Source organism: Chamaea fasciata, unplaced genomic scaffold, assembly GCF_029207755.1.
Source record: "Chamaea fasciata isolate MVZ Bird 193981 ecotype frontalis unplaced genomic scaffold, bChaFas1.0.hap1 SCAF_38, whole genome shotgun sequence".
Lineage (NCBI taxonomy): Eukaryota > Metazoa > Chordata > Aves > Passeriformes > Sylviidae > Chamaea > Chamaea fasciata.
Genome location: NW_027094123.1, coordinates 515,995 through 535,547, shown reverse-complemented (window position 1 = coordinate 535,547; position 19,553 = coordinate 515,995). Strand labels below are relative to the sequence as shown.

The 19,553-nt window shown below is 52.8% G+C and overlaps 1 long non-coding RNA gene across 1 annotated transcript; it reads right to left on the bottom strand.

The window, feature by feature from the left end:
* Window positions 1-248: 248 nt before the first annotated feature.
* On the bottom strand, window positions 249-10,822 carry LOC136303590 (uncharacterized). Its single transcript, XR_010724255.1, has 3 exons — window positions 10,757-10,822; window positions 692-729; window positions 249-264 (listed from the first exon to the last, which is right to left on the bottom strand). It is a non-coding gene; the product is annotated as an uncharacterized lncRNA (long non-coding RNA).
* Between the last annotated feature and the right edge of the window lie 8,731 nt (window positions 10,823-19,553).

The following is a 19,553-nucleotide window of genomic DNA, read 5'->3' as shown; positions in this document are numbered from 1 at the left end:
GTCACTGGCTGAGGGGAATGGCTAGGTCTGGCAGGACTGCAGCACTCGGCATCCTCAGCCACCAACAGCAAGAGCTGGCTGCTCAGAAACTTCCAGCTCTGCCTCGCACTAAAGACAGCACCCTCCAGAAGTGGCACTTACTGTCTGGGAAAGTTCCAGCTGTGGTGTGACCACAGCTGAAGCCTTGGGGTCATTTGGCTCCGCGTTGGCTTCTTGTCCAGGAGCAGAGGAAGCCAGAGGAGAGTCTGCTCTTGGTTCTGGGATCTGTGGACAGACAGGAGCGTGAGACACAGGCTCATTTAGAACCTTCTTTCTCTTCAGCTCTAGAACCAGCTCTACTAAGCACAAATCATCAACTTTGAGAGCAAGGGGATTCTAAGTCACTCTGACTAAATTCTAATGACCTGATTCAACTGGACACTGCAAATGGCTCCAAATTACATATTCCCCCGACTACTATCAGGAAGCACATTCTCTCTGCAAAACTGATCTTTTTAGTTCTTTTAAAGCTCTGAAATGGAAAATTAGGAAATAGGCAGTGATGCCTTTGCTCTTGCTGCTGCAGACATGGAAATGGATTTTCTTGCAGCCTACTCAGCTGGCCCTCTACACTCTACTGCCACAGGCCAAGCTCACAGCTTGCTGCACAATTTTAAACACCAGGAACATCAAATGTTCTTTCCTTACTCACCTCGGGATCAGCACCTCTGAATACCTGGCTCAGGTGACCTGCAGTGGACAAGGGAAAATGAAGCAGATGCTTTGAGAAAACTGGAGACAACCGCAGCATTTTTAGAAGACCTTCCAAGAAGGCCTCCCAGTCTACATTTTCAAAGTTGTCCTGCTTGACCCAGCAATGGAGGAATTGGCAAACTCTGCTGCCACAGACTCTCCCACGGAGGGAACGCAACTCCTGCAGGCTCCCTTGCAAATGCTGGCCGCACGGCCGTGGCTACACACACCCCCTTTTGAGCTGAACGTGCTGACAGCACCTTTACCCAAGCGGCATCCCAATGGCCTTTCTGTTTCCAAATCAACTCAGTCACTAAGAAAGAGCAGGAAGACACAAAAACCAGGTGAGGTGACACCCAGGGAAAACCTCTACTTACGTGCCAGGTTAGTCAGGAAATAGCAGGAATAAGTAACTCCATAAACAGTGAAAACTGCAGCGGCGAGTTGCCCAATCATTGTGGCAACTGCTGTGCAAGTTTGCAGAGTGCGCTCTAACGCTAGCTAAAAGGAGTCTCCTGTCAGTCGGCAGCTGCCCACTGACAAAAGCCTCAAGCACAGGACCAAGTTCCTGCACCGAGCAAGCCCAAGAGCTGCTCTGACACCCCTGAGGCCTTCCAGGCACCAAGGCAACCTTGCGATGTCACCACGACCACGTGGCAACCGTGCCCTGACATCACAAAGCAAAGCCCCGTGACGGTCTGTGAATTGATAGAGATGGATAGAGTGATGTTTGTGTTGGTCTAGGCTGCATTTTTACCTTTTCCCCCCTCAGCTGCCTGTTTCAGCTCTTGTTTCTCCCCCTGTGCCCCCTGTGTCCCCTGTTGCCGTGCTGGGTCCCAGCTGGCGGCCGGGCCGGGCGGAGCAGCAGTTCCAGCCCCGGCTGTCCCTGGAGCGCTGGGAGCTGCCGGTGGCCCCAGGCACTGTCCCCTGAGCCAGTGCCATCTGCTGTCCTTGTCCAGGGGTGCTGCTCTGCAGGGGAGGAAGCAAGAACAGAGTGAAAGGCTTTGAAGATGAGGTGGCGGGAATCCCTCTGCTTAGATTTCTGTTTAAAGATATATGGACTGTAGCATAGAGAGGAATAATTACATGGATATTTATATATGCAAGTTACTATTTGTATAGGAATATTTCTGTATGTATCTTTGTATATTTATAAATGTATGCTACATATATATGTCTGTATATATGCATACATCTTTGTAATAACATATGTATGTATGGATGTAAGTATATGTATATGTAAGTATGCTGTTCTATGTGTGTTTTAATTTTATTCCCTATAAATAGAGTTGTGTAGGTATTTCTATTCATGCAGTTGGAGTTATATGGCTCTTTAAATAGGTATATTGGTATTCCTAGAAGTAAATATATCCAGTTTTCTATTTACATCTGTGTATTGACTTCTGTATTTTGAGGTGGGTGTATCTGGGTGTATCTTTCTATTTAAACATGTATGGAGATGTATAGTTGTGTCATTGTATCGATTGAGATCTTTGTAGACGACGGTTTAGATAGAAATACTGATATTTTTGTATTCCTAGATGGGCTTTAGGCTTGCAGTAATATGTAATAAATTAAGTTGCTAAACACCTAATTGATCTCTGTGTCTAGTGACTTGTTGTAGATGTTGGCAATAAATTAAGTTTTCTTAACTGAAGTGGATATTTCTATATTTTTACATGGCATTGTTGTAAAAATCTAATAAATTCCTTTTTTTTAAGACTCAAATTGACATCAGCATAGTTCTGTATTGTCAGCGCAGGTGTAGCAATTTGTAATTGTCCTGGGTTGAAGTATATTCTATCACCATCTTCAAGAACTGTTGAAACCAGGTGAGGCAGTGCTCCCTGCCTCCTCCACTCTGGCTTATCTTCTGTTAATGGGCCATCAGCACCTTTGCTACACAGCTCACAGATAACCCCCTCCTGGACTACCTCCTGTTAATGGGCCCATCAGGCCTTATCACATGACTCACCATCCCATTGTGGGATGCTCCGCCCAGAGGGAGAAACCAAGCATTCCAGCCTGGATATAAGCTGAGACTCTGAACACCAGAGGGGCGCTTACCCACTGGATTCCCAGAGGACCCGAGCTACCAGACTTTTCTACAGGATCACTGCTTCAGGAAGACCACCTCATCTGGACTGCTTCCATCACTACGCTCAGGTTGTATTCTGACTCTGTCAGTGGTCTCTTGTATTATTGCATTGATTTTATTTTACTTTCTTTCCTTTTTTTCTTTTTTTTCCTATTAAATTGTATCTCTGACTTGGAGCCTCTCATTTGTTTTGCCTTGAAACTACTACATTTTTGGCGCCCAACGTGGGGCACAAGGCACTGAGAAAAGTCAGAATTACAATTTTGTATTGAAGAAGACACCTGTTCGCTATGATGCTCAACATGCTTACATGTGTCTTATATCTATCTCTCTATATTTTTCCACAACTGGGGTACTATCTGCCAGTCTTAATGCTCCAGCTAAGACCAGGGTATGGTACTAAAATTGCTTTAGTAGTCTATTATGTCCATTGCTTGATAAACTCTGAGGCAATGAACATTATTCAGAATATACACCCAGTTTTGTTTTCTTGTTCTGGTCTAGGATGCTACATCTGGGGCCTCAACAATCTCACCCAGCCCCTGTGGGGAGGGGTGAAGAATGATTTTTTCCAGCTTTTCAGGCATGACACAGCAGTTTTTGAAAATATGGAATACCCTCTGGATGCCAAGGACAGCATGATGTTGTTGTTAGTCCTGCTTTGTCTTCTCTGCACGGCCCGCACCATGCTTAGAATCAAAACACTACATGGTGTGATACAGCATGTTCTGAAGGAAGAGGAAGAGGGAAAAAGAAGCAGAGCAACGATATCAGTGTCTACACAGAGTGTCACAGAGGTGAAAGGAACCAAAGGCAAGGCAACAGTGTCCTCATCTACACAGACCGTCACAGAGGAGAAAGAAGCCAAAAGTGAGGCAACAGTGTCCACATCTACGCAGACTGTCACAGAGGAGAAAGGGACTAAGGGTGCCATCAGCATCTCCACACAAACCATCACCGAACCGGAACAGCCTAAACCAGTAGCAGTTGCCCCCGTTCAGAAGAAGAAATCAAGGACCAAATCAGTCCGCATAGTGACTGATGAGGGTGCAGCAGGACCTTCACAATCAGCAGAAGAGACAGAGCCAGAAATCATCACTCGCTCTCTATCTCTGGGTGAGCTGCGTGACCTGCGAAGGGAATTCACCCGCCAGACCAATGAGTCCATCCTGACCTGGCTGCTCCGCATCTGGGACGCTGCAGCCAATGACACCATTCTGGATGGAAGTGAGGCCAGGCAACTGGGATCATTGTCCCGGGATGTGGTCATTGACCAGGGGATTGGGAAAAGCCAAGAACCTCTCAGCCTCTGGCAGCGACTGCTAACAAGTGTGAAGGATAGATACCTTTGTAAAGAAGACCTCCAAGTGCACCAAGGAAAATGGAACACAATAGAACAAGGTATCCGATGCCTGAGGGAATTGGCTGTGTTGGAAATCATTTTTTCAGAAGATGAGAGATTTCCTAAAAACCCAGATGGTGTCCAGTGCACATCACGGATGTGGTTGAGATTTGCACGGCTTGGACCCGAGATGTACTCACGTTACCTGGCAACACTGCAATGGAGGGAAGGTGAGGACAGGGTAGGTGTCTTGGCTAATAAACTAAGAATTTACGAGGACACTGTCACTGCCCCAGTTCGTACCCATGTCTCATCTGTGGAAACAAGACTGGCTGAGCAAGTCCGGAACTTGATTGAAGAAGGCCATCAGAAACTGAAAAAAGAACTTAAGGAAGAAATTTACCATATCCAGCCAGAGCCAATGAGAGTCTCTGCCATTAGGAGCAGGCGCTCCCCAGCCAGGGAGAGAGGATACACACCCCGAGGTAACCTCTGGTCTTTTCTTCGGGAGCATGGAGAAGACATGAGGAAGTGGGATGGAAAACCCACCTCCTCCTTAGCAGCCCGGGTACGTGAACTGAAAAGAGAAACACCTACCACAAAGAGCCCATCTAGAATCAATGTTGCTCTGGTCTCTCGTGCACAGAACTCCAGACGGTACAGGAATGACGATATGACTGATCCTCTTGAAGGAACCTCAGAAACATATTTACAAGAAGAGAGCAATGTATGCCATGACCAGGAATAGGGGGGCCCTGCCTCTAGCCAGGTAGAGGAAAGGGACAATCGGATCTACTGGACTGTGTGGATCCGATGGCCTGGAACATCTGACCCACAAAGATATACGGCTCTGGTTGATACCGGTGCTCAGTGTACTCTGATGCCATCAAGGTACGTGGGAGCAGAACCCATTTCCATTTCTGGGGTGACAGGAGGATCCCAGGAGCTGACTGTACTGGAAGCTGAAGTAAGTCTAACTGGGAAAGAATGGCAGAAACACCCCATTGTGACTGGTCCAGAGGCCCCATGCATTTTGGGCATAGACTATCTCAGAAATGGGTATTTCAAAGACCCAAGAGGATACCGCTGGGTTTTTGGCATAGCTGCTCTAGAGACAGAAGGCATCAGACAACTGAGTACCTTGCCTGGACTCTCAGACGACCCCTCTGCTGTGGGACTACTGAAAGTTGAAGAACAACAGGTGCCGATCGCCCGAGCAACAGTGCACCGTCGGCAATATCGCACCGACAGAGACTCTGTGGTCCCCATCCATAAGATGATTCGTGAGCTGGAGAGCCAAGGGGTGGTAAGCAAGGCTCGTTCACCCTTTAATAGCCCTATATGGCCCGTGCGTAAGTCCAGTGGAGAATGGAGACTGACAGTGGATTACCGTGGCCTGAATGAAGTCACACCACCACTGAGCGCTGCCGTACCAGACATGTTGGAGCTTCAGTATGAGCTGGAATCCAAGGCAGCAAAATGGTATGCGACCATTGATATTGCAAATGCCTTTTTCTCCATTCCTCTGGCAGCAGAATGCAGGCCTCAGTTTGCCTTCACCTGGAGGGGCGTGCAGTACACCTGGAACCGACTGCCCCAGGGGTGGAAGCACAGTCCCACCATTTGCCATGGACTGATCCAGGCTGCACTGGAAAAGGGTGAGGCTCCAGAACACCTGCAATACATTGACGACATTATCGTGTGGGGAAACACCGCAACAGAAGTCTTTGAGAAGGGAGAGAAGATCATTCAGATTCTCCTGAAGGCCGGCTTCGCCATCAAGAGGAGCAAAGTCAAGGGACCTGCTCGAGAGATCCAGTTCCTGGGAGTGAAGTGGCAAGATGGACGGCGTCAGATTCCCACTGAAGTCATCAATAAGATCACTGCAATGTCTCCACCGACCAACAAGAAGGAAACACAAGCTTTCCTAGGTGCCATAGGTTTCTGGAGGATGCACATTCCCGAGTATAGCCAAATTGTGAGCCCTCTCTACCTGGTCACCCGCAAGAAGAACGATTTCCACTGGGGCCCAGAACAGCAGCAAGCTTTCGCCCAGATCAAGCAGGAAATCGCTCATGCGGTAGCCCTTGGCCCAGTCAGGACGGGATCAGAGGTGAAGAATGTGCTTTACTCTGCAGCCGGGAGCCATGGTCTGTCATGGAGCCTTTGGCAGAAGGTGCCGGGTGAGACTCGGGGACGACCACTGGGATTCTGGAGCCGAAGCTACAGAGGATCCGAAGCCAACTACACTCCCACAGAGAAGGAAATCTTAGCCGCCTATGAAGGAGTCCAAGCTGCCTCAGAGGTGATTGGTACTGAAGCACAGCTGCTTCTGGCACCTCGACTACCGGTGCTGGGGTGGATGTTCAAGGGAAAGGTTCCTACCACACATCACGCCACCGACACCACGTGGAGCAAATGGATCGCCCTGATCACGCAGCGCGCCCGTATTGGAAACCTGAATCGCCCTGGGATTCTGGAAATTATAACAAACTGGCCTGAAGGTGAGACCTTTGGATTATCCTCTGAAGAAGAGGAGGAGCAAGTGACACGGGCCGAGGAAGCCCCACCATATAACGAGCTACCAGAGAGTGAGAGACGATATGCCCTTTTCACCGACGGTTCCTGCCGAATTGTAGGTGCTAACCGGAAATGGAAAGCTGCTGTATGGAGCCCCACACGACGAGTTGCACAGGCTACCGAGGGAGAAGGTGGATCGAGTCAGGTCGCAGAGCTTAAAGCTGTCCAGCTGGCTTTGGATATTGCTGAACGAGAGAAGTGGCCAAGGCTCTATCTCTACACTGACTCATGGATGGTAGCTAATGCTCTGTGGGGATGGCTGGACCGCTGGAGAAAGGCCAACTGGCAGCGCAGAGGGAAACCCATCTGGGCTGCTGAGATTTGGCAGGACATCGCCACCCGAGTAGAAAGGCTGACCGTGAAGGTTCGACACGTGGATGCGCATGTACCCAAGAGTCGGGCTAATGAAGAACATCATAACAACGAGCAGGTGGATCGAGCTGCCAAGGTGAAAGTATCTCAGGTTGATCTAGACTGGCAGCACAAAGGAGAATTGTTCCTAGCTCGTTGGGCTCATGATGCCTCTGGTCATCAAGGGAGAGATGCAACATATCGATGGGCTCGTGACCGAGGGGTGGACATTACTATGGACAGCATCTCCCAGGCTATCCATGACTGCGAGACCTGTGCTGCGATCAAACAGGCCAAGCGAGTGAAGCCTCTGTGGTATGGCGGACGATGGTCAAAGTATAGGTATGGGGAAGCCTGGCAAATTGACTACATCACCCTTCCCCAAACCCGCCAAGGCAAGCGCTACGTGCTCACCATGGTGGAAGCAACCACTGGATGGCTGGAGACCTACCCTGTGCCTCATGCTACTGCCCGGAACACCATCTTGGGCCTGGAAAAGCAGGTCCTGTGGAGACATGGCACCCCTGAGAGAATTGAGTCAGACAACGGGACTCATTTCAAGAATGGCCTCATAAGCACTTGGGCCAGAGAACACGGAATCGAATGGATATACCATATCCCATACCATGCACCAGCTGCCGGGAAGGTGGAACGCTGCAATGGACTGCTTAAAACTACCCTTAAGGCACTTGGTGGAGGGACCTTCAAAAATTGGGAACAGAACTTAGCGAAGGCCACCTGGATGGTCAATACCCGAGGGTCCATCAATCGAGCTGGTCCTGCCCAGTCTGAATCCTTGCATACAGTGGATGGAGATAGGGTCCCTGTGGTACACATGAGAGGTATGTTAGGAAAGACTGTTTGGATTAATCCCACCTCGGGCAAGGGCAAACCCATCCGTGGGGTTGTCTTTGCACAAGGACCTGGTTACACTTGGTGGGTGATGCAAAAGGATGGGGACACCCACTGTGTACCACAAGGAGACCTTATTTTAAGTGAGAACTGTGTGTAGGATTTCATTATATATATATATGTGTGTGTGTGTAGTTTAAGGAAGGTATTGATTTGGGATGATGTAGATGGTAATAGAATAAGGGGTGGATAATGTCCTGGGTTGAAGTATATTCTATCACCATCTTCAAGAACTGTTGAAACCAGGTGAGGCAGTGCTCCCTGCCTCCTCCACTCTGGCTTATCTTCTGTTAATGGGCCATCAGCACCTTTGCTACACAGCTCACAGATAACCCCCTCCTGGACTACCTCCTGTTAATGGGCCCATCAGGCCTTATCACATGACTCACCATCCCATTGTGGGATGCTCCGCCCAGAGGGAGAAACCAAGCATTCCAGCCTGGATATAAGCTGAGACTCTGAACACCAGAGGGGCGCTTACCCACTGGATTCCCAGAGGACCCGAGCTACCAGACTTTTCTACAGGATCACTGCTTCAGGAAGACCACCTCATCTGGACTGCTTCCATCACTACGCTCAGGTTGTATTCTGACTCTGTCAGTGGTCTTTTGTATTATTGCATTGATTTTATTTTACTTTCTTTCCTTTTTTTCTTTTTTTTCCTATTAAATTGTATCTCTGACTTGGAGCCTCTCATTTGTTTTGCCTTGAAACTACTACAGTAATAAATGACATTTTCCATGTGAAATCAATTCTGGTGTATTTGTCGATCAGCAGCGCAGCTGTAGGAATCTGCAAGAAATTACAATTGTCAACTGCGATGGGCGTTTTGTGATTTGTGCTGTCCAGAGCAATGAGCAGTTTTATATACTGGAGGATTTTGGCCATGGAAATCTCCATCCGTGCCCAGCACATGCCCCACTTGCACTCAGGCTGGGCAAGGCAGGTGCAGATTTGGGATGGCAGCAGAGCCACACCTTGGCTGAGAACTCGCTGCAAAGGCTGCTGAGAAAACTCCGGGATTCCACGGAGCATCCAGCTCCAACCAGAGGCACCCAGGGAGGACAAATCCACTCGCCATGCCACGGGCAGCTCTTCAGGAAGCGCTCCAAGTGTCCCTCTGAAGGTCATCCTGGAGCCCAGGAGCCAACAGGGATCCTGAGCCAGCTCCGCTGCCTTTGGCAGCACTTTGCAAACGAGCTGCAGCAAGGGGGAGGCCGCAGGGCTGTGAGTGCTGCAGGCTGGGGATGAAGGAAGGGCCATGGACACCTGTGCTGACATGCTCCAGAATCCACAAGGATTCTGGGGGAGAAATGGCAAGCAACAAGTTCCCACAGCCACGACAGTGATGGAAGCCCTTGCTGTGAAGTTCCCTGGAGGAACTCCCAGGGGAGTTGCTGCTATAAGAACTAGTACCAGAAGGCACAAATGTAGTAACACTAGGAGATGGCCTCTAGGACCCACAGGCAATAGCTTAGGGAAAGATCAACTCTAGATTTGATAGATTCTATTGATTATGGCATATCAAAATATAGAATATGCAGCATTATATTTGATAAATTGCATCTATGATACATATAAATATGTACCATTGAGTGCAGTTTCATAAATATTTTCATTTCATATAGATCTGATATATTCTTCCCACTTGGGGGAGTGAAGATGTACTGCTGTTGAGAACCTTCTGCCCACACAGCAGTCAGGCCACAGGGCTGTGCGTGCACACCCACCCACCGTCCTTGCTCTTCTCGGCATCTTGGGGCTGCTGTTGGCACAGAACTGGGATGAATTGAACTCGACACACCTGTCCATGTCCAGCCTGTCATCAACGCTGATGTGGCAGGGCACAACACAGAGCTCTCAAATCACTCACATTATCATACATGCTTTCATTCCTGCTGGGGAATGGGGAACTTAGAAACACCAAAGACACAGAAAAGAGGTGGAAAAAGTTGGGATCTTTGGGACACTGCTGGTACCCTCATGTAGGAACATTTGTTGGGCTTTTTAAGGTGATAACTTTCCAAAAACTAGCAAAGCTGCTCAGCATCGGTCACCCAGTTGTGAATGGTTTTCTTGGCTTGGCAAAACTGCAGTGTTAACTGCGGACTCCGTCCTTGGTTCAAACCACCTGCCCTGACCTGCAGACAAAAGCACCAGCACCAGCAGAAGCTACATCAGCCACTTTTCTCAAAAAGCTCTCTTCAATATGCCAGAGGAAAGGAAAACATGTCAGACAGTGTGGACTAATGACAAGACTCTGAGCAACAGTTAAAAAGCCAAGGGCCGCAGCATTCTGGGACACCCCTCGTGCTCCAAGGCAGCCAGGCCGCCCTGGCTGCCCGGGACCCTGCGCTCCACGGGCTCTGCAGAGCTGCACAGCGGGGAGGCAGCCTCGGGCACCTCAGGCCCTGGGCACCAGTGGCCTTCTTGGTCTGGACGGCTGCCTCTGGGCAAATGCAGCCTGCTGGCCCTCTGCTCTTGGCCCTAGCCCGGCCTTGCAGGGCTAATCCTGCTCCCGCTCTGAAACGTGCTCAAGAGGGACTCATTTGTTTCCAGCTTTCCAGGGCATTGATTTGCACCACAAAATACTGAAGGACTAAGGCCTGAACAACAGGCCCTGAGCTAAATCTGCCCTCTGGATGACCCTTCCAACCAAACTTTCAATGGATCTGCTCCTTAACCAAGTGTTACTATCATTAGGATCTATGCATTCATTCATTGGTGAAACACGTCTTTACCTTTCAGCATGAAGAAACCAGACAAGGCCACATCTGGCCTTGCTTCCTCCTTGAGCCCTGGACAGGCTCAGGGAGAAAACCAAGAGGAGAAGGAAATCAGATCTCCTGCCCCAGAAGGTCTGTCAGATTGCTCGTTCACCACTGTCAAAGCTGGGCTACTCTCACAGTGCAGGCAGAAGCCTGGTGGCCAAGAAAGGGGGAGGCAGTGTAGGATTTCCTAGTTCCTCGCAGTGACTTTCCCGAGCTTTGCTGGGACAGCTTTCCCCACCTGATGAGTGGATCTGGATGAAGGATAAAGTAAAAAGGGTGTCTGCTGATGTATCTTTCTTAACCACTAGAGGCAACCTTTTGTACCAGTGATAAGGTGCATTGCTTACCTTCTTCTTTTCTGATTTGTCTTTGCACTCCTGCATGATAGTAAATGACACTGTTGCTTCAGCTGGTGTCTGTGTCTGTGACTCTCCCTGTTGCAGACAGGTAAAAATGTTATTAAAGAAAGGTCTTATGGAATATGGATGAGGCCATGCTACTTTAGCTAAGCAGCTAGCAATAGCCTGCAAGCTCCCAGTTGAAAACTGTTTAGAGAAAGAGAAGTTTGTTCACACAACTGCCTATTCTTAGGGAGAAAAACAAGTGCATCTGCATAAATATTAGCTCTGTTCCATCAGAACCCACCAAGGAAAAATGGAAACAACCTGAAACTTAGCACATACACACAAATGACCTTCTGACCAATAAATGAGGCAGTAAGAAAACTACCCGCCAACGGGTGTGGTGCATGAGGTCCCTGAAAACTGGACAAAAGAAGCGATGTGAATAAAGAATTGGCTTTATCTGCATGAAGGATATGGAGTCTCGGCTGATTCATTACAACATCTCCCCACCACCAAAACAAACACACAGCCAGTTGAGCACAAGACCTGCCTCTCTGCCAGCCCATTTCTTGGAAAACACCCCTGATTGCCATCTCTGCAAGTGCAATCCCCACTTTCCAGCTACCTTTTCTGCAGCCAGGCGAGAAAAGTAGTCGCTCTCAGCTCCGGACACCTCCAGACACCAACTGCTTTCAGCAGTCACAAGCCTGAAATATCAACTTCCTTACTGAACCAGCCCACTGGGAGCTCACACAGGGAGGCCTTTTGTCCAAGGATACCCACACCAGAGCTCGAGGCTGGAGCAGTTTGAAATGCAACACCTCCAGAGTTTAAACCTCCCTTTATCAAATGAGAACATACCAACCTGCCCCAAAGGGAAAGGAAAGAGAAGCTCTTCTCCCACAACAGCAAGCTCTGTGCTTCCTTTGGTTCCAGTGGAGAGTGGAGGCCATGGGCTACTCCTCACTTTGGGAAGGAACCTTGGGAAATGGCCTGACCTGGGAGACCAGCAGAGGGAAGTTCCCCAAAAGGTATGGAAAAGGATCTCTGCAGGGAAAAAGAAAAAAAAAAAAAAAAAGGTTAATTGAAACTTTTCAAAAAGTTCTCAGACAGAAATTTCTGCCCCAACATGACAACCCCAAAGTCTCTGTGGTTTTTCAGGACACATCATTTTTGTCAGTGCCCCCAAGCACAATCAGCTCCCCAACAAGACTTCAAGAGTAAAGGACAAACCTTCCCCCGTCACCTCTCCACACCAGCTCTAGGGAGTCTCTGTCCATTGCAAGATCTCCTTGGTCAGTCTGCATTGGCAAGAGCTGGCTGCAGGAGGCATTTGCATTGGAAATCTCCCCAGATGGGGGGAAAAACAGAAGAAGCGATTCCTGAGGAAAGAAAATGGCAACGTCATTTGGGAAGACAGCGGCGTGAGCTCCCTACAAGTGAAGGTCTTTCATCCCTGGCATAAAGCAACATCCATCCATGGGGCAGCACTAGCGTTTTGATGACAATGCTGACAAAATCACTGCCCCTTCCTGCTGCTGTTGCTGACAGCGAATCATGAGAAATGTTCCAACTCTGCAAAAAACAGGCAGAGATGGCGAGAAAAAAACAGTTAGTCTGCTGAAAAGGTGGCCAAAAGAATGCTTTCTAATGTCCCCTTTTCATCCTTTCCCCAGCCAAGACAAAGCAATGGCCTTTTCCTCCGTCACCGACGGTGACCCAGGCACAGGATGCAGCATGGGGACAGACTCCACCACAGCTCTCAGAGCCCACCCTGCCCAGGGGCTTCCCGTGCCGAGCCGAACCGAGCCGAGCCGAACCGAGGCGAGCCGAGCAGAACCGAGCCGAGCCGAGCCGAACCGAGCCGAGCCGAACCGAGCCGAGCCGAGCCGAGCCGACCCGAACCGAGCCGAACCGAGCCGAGCCGAGCCGAGCCGAGCCGAGCCGAGCCGAGCCGAGCCGAGCCGAACCGAGCCGAGCCAAGCCGAGCCGAACCGAGCCGAGCCGAGCCGAGCCGAGCCGAACCGAACCGAGCCGAGCCGAGCCGAACGGAGCCGAGCCGCGGCCGTTGGTCTCCGGTCGTTGTGGCCACAGTCGGCGATGGACGCCATGCCGGAGCTGCCGCTGCCCGCCGGGCTCAGCGCTGGCACCTTCCCCGCCAAGCTGTGGCGCCTGGCAAACAGCCCCCGCGTCCGCTCCGTGCGCTGGGACAGCCAGGCGCGGGGGCTGCTCATCGACCGCTCCCTCTTGGAGCGGGAGCTGCTCGGCCCGGGCGGCTCCCAGGGGCCGGCCCCGCACACCTTCCGGGCCACGCAGTTTCGCAGCTTCCTGCGCCAGCTGAACCGCTACGGCTTCCGCAAGGGGCCGGGCTGGGTTGGCGCAGCCGCGCCGGGCGATGCCGGCGCCTGGCTCCACTACACGAACCCCTGGTTTCGCCGCGACCGCCCCGACCTCCTGCTCCGCATCAGGCGCCGGAGCGCGGCCAACAGGCAGCGGCCGGCGGCGGGGCAGGAGGAGCGCAGGCGCCCGCCCTGCGGCTTCAAGCCGCTGCCCAGGGAGCGGCCGCCGCTGCCGCCCGGGTGCCCGCCCCGCGGCTTCCTTCTGCTGCACAGGGAGCGGGTGCTGCCGGACGGCCAGGAGTTGCACTGTCCCCGGCCCGGCCGCTTCCAGCAGCCGCCCAGGGAACGGCCGCCGCTCGCCTGGCGCCCGCCCTGCGGCTTCCACCTGCTGCACAGGGAGCGGCCGGGGCCGGCCCGGCGGGAGGGGCCGAGCCGCTTCCAGGAGCTCTATGGGCAGCGGCCACTGCCCGCCCCGCGGGAGGTGCTGCGGATCCCGCCCTGCCACTTCCTCGGCTTCCACGGGGAGCGGCTGTGGCTGCACGGACAGGAGGGGGCCCCCAGCCGCTTCCTGGAGCTCTACGGGGGGCAGCTGCCCCCGCTCGACCGGGAGGTGCTCAGGATCCAGCCCTGCAGCTTCCAGCAGCTCCCCAGGGAGCAGCAGCCCCCAGCCTCCAACCCGCCAGGTAAGAAAAGAACTTTTGGCTGTTAGTGCCTCTTTGGTATTTGGTTGGTTTGTTTTCATTGTTTTCTCCTCTGTGCAGATCTTCAGGGCCGTGCTGAGGATCCCGTCTGAGCAGGGATGATGTCACAAAGCCTTTTCCACCTGCCGCCATCACCTGGCCGTGGTCTCCCTGTTCCTCAGCACTGTCATGTTTGCTCACCTGAAGCCCCCCCCAATCTCCTCCCCATCCCTGGATCTGGCCCTGTCAGTTCTGTTCTCGCTGGTGCCTCCAGCCGTGAACCCCCTCATCTGCAGCCTGAGGAAGCAGGAGCTCGAGGCTGCAGTGTGGAAGACTGATGGCTGGATGGTTTCACAAACATTAAACTGCTGGCCAGTTTCTCAAAATCACTTGTCATAAAAGTCATTTTTGATACCTCTTGTTGCTTTACTTTGGAGGTTCTTTTCCTTTGTTTTACTTGTGTAATATTGTCCACAAAGCAGTGTCACTGTTTGTGCCATTTCTCATTTTGTTTGTCTCCACCTTCCCTGTGACCACAGACTGTGTCAATGAGGGGCTGCACTCCTGGTGGCTTTAAAGGAACCCAAGGATCTGGCAGGCAAGTTTTCTGCAGAGATCCCCCTTTGGTTCTCTTCTCTGGATGAGAGCTGGGGGCAGATCAGTGCTGGCACAGCAGCTGTGCCCAGGAGCAGCAGCCCTTGGTGTTGGCAGCGCTGCTCCCGTGGCCCTGCCCCGCTGCCCTCCTGGCCCTGGTGTTGCTGTAGGGCCGGAGTGCTCTCGGCGCCGGGCACAGGGCTGGGGCTGGCAGTGCCGGGGCTGCAGCAGGGACAGGCCATGGGCTCCGCTGGGGCAGCGCTGACGCCTCAGGGCAGGGCCTCGCTGCTCCAGGCTCCTTGCCCAGGCTCTCTCCAGAACATGCCCAGGCCCAATGCTGTGCACGGAAAAGCCCCGTGAGCAGCCCCAGGGTGGCCGTGGGCAGGCTGGGGGCCAACAGCCCGGCTGGGGCTCTGCAGGGTCCCTGGGGGAGACGGGAAGGAGCAGCAGAGCAGGGGCTGATCCATCCCCACTGTGCTGGACACCCCCGGGCAGCGTCCCAGAGCGTCCTCATGCACCTGCCAACAACATCCCCCCTCTGCAGCCCTGGCCTCTCCCCCAGCTCACACGGGGGCCGCATCCTTGCAGGCACAGACATGGCAGCTCTGGCTCAGGAGCCCCTGTTTGCAGTGCCCAGAGCAGGCCTGAGCACCCCCATGGTGTTGGTGTGGGGAGATGAACCTGAGGGAGCACAAATGCCATCAGCCCCTGGGGCCAGGAAGGGCTGGGGGACAGGAGGGAAACCACTCAGTTCTGTCGTGGCCTCTGAAGTCAGCCAGAAAGTTTGTTCCCATCAGCTGGGAGTTTCCTGTGCCACTGCAGATGTTGTTGCTCAGAGCCAAGCGCTGCCTGGCAGCCACCCCAAAATTGCCCTGAGCATTTCCTTTGCTTCACCCTGGCTTTCTTTTCCTGGTACAAATTTCTCCCTATTGCCCATCCCTGCTCTCTCCCCAGCAAACAGCCCATCCCTGGTTGCCCTTTCCTCTCTGGGCCCACTCCCCATTTCACTTCCTGAGTTGGCATCATGGGAACATCCCTTGGGGTGCAGGATCATCCTCCAAGTGCTTCAGGAATTGTCTGCAGGCTCCTGCAGTGCCTTGTGCTGCTCTCTTGCCAGAGGCACCACAGGCCAGGGGGGCACGTGTGGGCTGGTGTGTCTGGCTGTGGGGCTCCCTGTTCTGGGCCATGAGGAGGAGCTGCAGAGGCTCTGCAGGACTGACAGGATGGGCTTTGGGGCTGTGAGGAGAAGCTGAGGGACCTGGGCTGCTGCACCTTCTGGAGAGGAGGCCCAGGCCTCATCCTGCAACTGCTGCAAGGCTGGTTTCAGAGAATCACGGAATCAGCAAGGTTGGAAAAGACCTTGGACATCATCAAGTCCAACCTGTGCCCTGACACCACCTTGTCTCCCCTGAGCCTCGTCTTCTCCAGGATGAACAGCCCCAGATCCCTCAGCTGCTCCTCACAGGACTTGTGCTCCAGACCCCTCAGCACCCTTGTTGCCCTTCTCTGGACACGCTCCAGCCCCTCCATGTCCTTCCTAAATTGGGGGACCCGGAACTGGGCGCAGCACTCGAGGTGCTGCCCAACCAGTGCCGAGCACAGGGGAAGAACCACTGCCCTGGTCCTGCTGGCCACACCATTCCTGATCCGTAGGAGTGCCAGCGGCTGGATGAGGGAAATGGTGGGGAGGGGGTGGGACAAAGTCGGATTGATTGTGAGCCATGAAGGGTCTTGATTTTTCATATCTATTCAGACTGCATTAGAATGTGTTGGGGGTCAATATCATTTGGCCATTGCTGATATCAGTCTACAAACAGGATCATGAAACAGGTCAAAACTGTTCTCTCTGCCTTGTTTTCTATACATTATATTCACTTTGAATACACTTCTGAAATCTCTATAATTGACCACAGAAGAATTGAAAGCTTAAAATATTTCCAGGGGCTTTTCTTGTTTGAGCGTTTTGAACAAATATTGATGAGCCTTTCTCACTGAATTCCTGAAGTGAAGAGCTCAAGAAAGAAGAGGCCCCTGCAGTAGTAAAATTCATCATCAACCTGCAAGGGGCTGAAGATCCATCCTCATCAGAGCAGGAATGAACAGAAATGGGCACAGCTTTCTGGCTGCCCCAGCTTGGGGATGGGCCCTGGGCCTGGAGCAGGAGCAGCTCTGCAGGGCCCCAAGGCTGGCGCTGTTGTGCTGGCCTGGGCAGATGGGATGGCAGCAGGGGCTGCAGAGCTCTCAGGACCTCAGGGACAGGGGAGCAGGGCACACAGGAAGCCTCTTCTGCCTTGGCCCAGCACCTTCCCCATGGCTGGGGCTGAGTCCTCTCTGAGCTGCAGCTGCTGCTGTGCCCTTGCGAGGGGCTGAGGCCGTGGGGCCCCTGCCCAGAGCCGCCTGCCCTGAGCAGAGCTGTGGGGCCAGAGGTGGCTGGGCTGTGCTGGGGAGAGACCCCTGGTGCTGCAGAGAGCTCAGGGCAGCTGGCAGAGCTTGCAGGGAGATGGGCTGGGCTGGGAGAGCCTGACCCAGAAACCATCAGTGTCCATCTCAGCCTGTGTGAGCGTGCAGGGGCAGGACTCAGGCCAGCCCTTGTGGGGCAGGGCCAGCGCCTGTGGAAGGCATTGAAAACAGGCAAGTGCCCCACAGAGGAGGCTGCTCTGTGCCCTTGGTGGCATGGACAGAGCAGGGAGGGGGCCAGGACATTTGTCACCCATGCCAGCCTCTGTCCCCAGGCATTGCCAGCCCCGGCTGCTCAGCCCAGGTTTGCGGGGCAGTTTGGCTCTGGCCCAGCTCCATCCTCCCGTGGGGCTCAGGGCCTGTTCCTGGCCATGGCCAGCCCTGCCCGGCCTCTCTGCTGGCCCAGAGCCCGGCAGAGCCTGGGGCAGGGCTGTCTGTGCGGGCCCACAGGGGCCACGGGCTGTGCAGGAGCTGGCAGAGGCTGCCCAGCAGGGAGGCCATGGGGCACAGAGCCCCAAGGCTGCTGTGGGCACCACGGCACAGGGGCCGTTCCCTCCCGCAGTGCTCCTGTCCCGCGCGGGGGCTGTGGCACCATGGCTGGCCCAGGGCGGCACAAAGGGGCCACGCGGCCGCTGCCGGGGCTGACAGCAAGGCCAGGCACACACGAGGAATTGCTGGGCATCGCCTGCGCTGGGCAGGGCTGACTGTGCCAAAGGCACAGCTCAGCTGCCCTCGGTGGCTGCAGGAAAAGTGCAGAGCCCAAAGAGCCTCCATGGCTGTGCTGGAGACCAGGGCTTGGGGAGGGAAAGGCAGGGCTGCTGCGGGATGGGCAGGGGATTGAATTCCAGCACTCATCCTGTTCTCTGATGATCCTGGCACCATGCTGGTCCCTGTTGCAGCCTGGAGCAGAGCAGATGTTTATGGGACAGGAGCCCTCTGGGGCTCTCCGGGACATGCACCTTGCAAGGTGCGCTGCTCCCCCTACAGCTGTTCTCTGAGAGATGCCAATCCCAGCTCGGCACCTCGGGGCACAAGTGGCACCGCCTGTTCATGCACACACAGCTGATGTCTGCCTGGAAAGGGGCACAGGTTTTCGTACTTGTGCATTTCATAATATACAAGCATATTTTTATTATCTGGGTCGTTTGAGTAGTTGAGGAAATGGCAAAGTTTTCCCACCAGAAATTTCCTGGATCTACTATATTCTTCTACTGATGGCATAACAAGAAATACTGCTCTTCTCTAGTTGTGTCAAAAAGATTCCGTTTATTATTTTCTTCACCTATTCCTTCTGGTGTTTCTAGCTCTCCTGTTTAAATTGCCATGACTAAGGACATTTCTTTACTAGACCAGCTGGATCTATGTCCTTCCCGAGTCTCCCTGATTTCCTCCTCCAGACACTCTCTGGTCATTCAAGTGCCTCTCAACTGACTGGTTTCATGCTTTGATCTTCAGGGAGTTACCCAATCTCTCTGAAGTTCACAGAAGTATCGTATCAGTCAACATCTTAAGTGTGTTTGTATCTATCACAGAATTTCCTTTTCGTATGTCTTTGTCGAAAACTCTTCCTGCATGGAAAGCCCTTGGGGATGGTGGACATGTCAGATGCTGCTGGGACATCACAGAGAGCTGAGGGAAGAGCTGGGATGCTTATTAAACTGTATGGTGTTCAACTTCTGTTTGTTGGCAAGAAACCTTTCTGTGCCTCTGAGTCTCACCAGGCCCGGAGCCCCAAAGGACACAAACCTGGTGAGTTGTGGTTCCCACTCCGGTGGCACTTGCACCTTGGCTCTGCACAGGAGAGCTCTTCATCCACTTGTTCTCTTTTCCTTCCTCTAGGCATGGAGGGAGCTCCTGTCTTCAGCGTGTGCAAAAAACAAATCTGGCCAGAATCGGGGCAGGGAGGCTTTGGGGAGACCTTGGGATCTGTGCTGGGCACAGGAGGTCTTTTCCATTGGTCTGAGAGTGTCTGCTGTGGAAAGTGGATGTTAATACCCAGCAGAGAAATGACTTTTGCATTTTACGCAGCTGTGCCTTCCCCTGGGTTTGTGTGCTGACAAGAAATGAACATCCCTCTGTGTCTCAGGCAGCTCCTCCAAGGAAAGCAGGTGGGAATTGGAGCCAAGGAGCTGAAAGCTGCAGGTGCAGCCTGGGGTGGAAGGAGCTCAGATTTGCACAAGGCTGCTCTGAATCCCAGGGCTTGGATGGGGGAAATGGTGGGGTGGGGGTAGGGACAGAGTCTGATTGATTGTCAGTCAGGAAGGGCCTTGATTTTCATAGCTATTCAAAGTGAATTAGAAGGTACTTGTGATTTATTAAAAAAATATGAATATCGAGCTAATACTGATATCCA